The sequence below is a fragment of the Megascapheus bottae genome, chromosome 9 (assembly GCF_031878675.1).
Source record: "Megascapheus bottae isolate mThoBot1 chromosome 9, mThoBot2.hap1, whole genome shotgun sequence".
Lineage (NCBI taxonomy): Eukaryota > Metazoa > Chordata > Mammalia > Rodentia > Geomyidae > Megascapheus > Megascapheus bottae.
In genome coordinates, this window is record NC_143517.1 from 67958314 (window position 1) to 67960641 (window position 2328).

Sequence of the window (2328 nt, forward strand, 5' to 3'; positions counted from 1 at the left end):
CTTCCCCTCCTCAGGCCTCCCCTCCTCAGGCCTCCCCTCCTCAGGCCTCCCCTCCTCAGACCTCCCCTTCTCAGGCCTCCCCTCCTCAGCTCTTCCCCTCCTCAGGCCTCCCCTCCTCAGGCCTCCCCTCCTCAGACCTCCCCTCCTCAGACCTCCCCTCCTCACACCTCCCCTCCTCAGACCTCCCCTCCTCAGGGCTCCCCTCCTCAGGCCTCCCCTCCTCAGACCTCCCCTCCTCAGGGCTCCCCTCCTCAGGCCTCCCCTCCTCAGACCTCCCCTCCTCAGGACTCCCCTCCTCAGGCCTCCCCTCCTCAGACCTTTCCTCCTCAGGCCTCCCCTCCTCAGGCCTCCCCTCCTCAGGCCTCCCCTCCTCAGCTCTTCCCCTCCTCAGGCCTCCCCTCCTCAGCTCTTCCCCTCCTCAGGCCTTCCCTCCTCAGGCCTCCCCTCCTCAGACCTCCCCTCCGCAGACCTCCCCTCCTCAGGCCTCCCCTCCTCAGCTATTCCCCTCCTCAGGCCTCCCCTCCTCAGCTCTTCCCCTCCTCAGGCCTCCCCTCCTCAAAACTCCCCTCCTCAGACCTCCCCTCCTCAGACCTCCCCTCCTCAGGCCTCCCCTCCTCAGCCCTCCCCTCCTCAGGCCTCCCCTCCTCAGACCTCCCCTCCTCAGACCTCCCCTCCTCAGGCCTCCCCTCCTCAGCCCTCCCCTCCTCAGGGCTCCCCTCCTCAGGCCTCCCCTCCTCAGGCCTCCCCTCCACAGACCTCCCCTCCTCAGGCTTCCCCTCCTCAGCTCTTCCCCTCCTCAGGCCTCCCCTCCTCAGACCTCCACTCCTCAGACCTCCCCTTCTCAGACCTCCCCTCCTCAGCCCTCCCCTCCTCAGACCTCCCCTCCTCAGGCCTCCCCTCCTCAGACCTCCCCTCCTCAGGCCTCTCCTCCTTAGGCCTCCCCTCCTAAGGGCCTGCCCTCCTGAATGCTTCCCCTCCTCAGGCCTCCCCTCCTCAGGCCTCCCCTCCTCAGGCCTCCCCTCCTCAGGCCTCCCCTCCTCAGGTCTTCCCCTCCTCAGGCCTCCCCTCCTCAGGCCTCCCCTCCCCAGGCCTCCGCTCCTCAGACCTCCCCTCCTCAGGGCTCCCCTCCTCAGGCCTCCCCTCCTCAGACCTCCCCTCCTCAGGGCTCCCTCCTCAGACCTCCCCTCCTCAGACTTCCCCTGCTCAGGCCTCCCCTCCTCAGCTCCTCCCCTCCTCAGGCCTCCCCTCCTCAGGCCTCCCCTCCTCAGACCTGCCCTCCTCAGACCTCCCCTCCTCACACCTCCCTCCTCAGACCTCCCCTCCTCAGGGCTCCCCTCCTCAGGCCTCCCCTCCTCAGACCTCCCCTCCGCAGACCTCCCCTCCTCAGGCCTCCCCTCCTCAGGCCTCCCCTCCTCAGACCTCCCTTCTGAGGCCTCCCCTCCTCAGCTCTTCCCCTCCTCAGGCCTCCCCTCCTCAGCTCTTCCCCTCCTCAGGCCTCCCCTCCTCAGAACTCCCCTCCTCAGACCTCCCCTCCTCAGACCTCCCCTCCTCAGGCCTCCCCTGCTCAGACCTCCCCTCCTCAGGCCTCCCCTCCTCAGACCTCCCCTCCTCAGACCTCCCCTCCTCAGGCCTCCCCTCCTCAGCTCCTCCCCTCCTCAGGGCTCCCCTCCTCAGGCCTCCCCTCCTCAGGCCTCCCCTCCTCAGACCTCCCCTCCTCAGGCCTCCCCTCCTCAGACCTCCCCTCCTCAGCCCTCCCCTCCTCAGGCCTCCCCTCCTCAGACCTCCCCTCCTCAGACCTCCCCTCCTCAGGCCTCCCCTCCTCAGCCCTCCCCTCCTCAGGGCTCCCCTCCTCAGGCCTCCCCTCCCCAGGCCTCCCCTCCTGAGACCTCCCCTCCTCAGGCCTCCCTCCTCAGCTCTTCCCCTCCTCAGGCCTCCCCTCCTCAGACCTCCACTCCTCAGACCTCCCCTCCTCAGACCTCCCCTCCTCAGCCCTCCCCTCCTCAGACCTCCCTCCTCAGGCCTCCCCTCCTCAGCTCCTCCCCTCCTCAGGCCTCCCCTCCTCAGGCCTCCCCTCCGCAGCTCTTCCCCTCCTCAGCTCCTCCCCTCCTCAGGCCTCCCCTCCTCAGGGCTCCCCTCCTCAGGCCTCCCCTCCTCAGACCTCCCCTCCTCAGCTCCTCCCCTCCTCAGGCCTCCCCTCCTCAGACCTCCCCTCCTCACCTCTTCCCCTCCTCAGGCCTCCCCTCCTCAGCTCTTCCCCTCCTCAGGCCTCCCCTCCTCAGACCTCCCCTCCTCAGGCCTCCCCTCCTCAGACCTCCCCTCCTCAGCTCC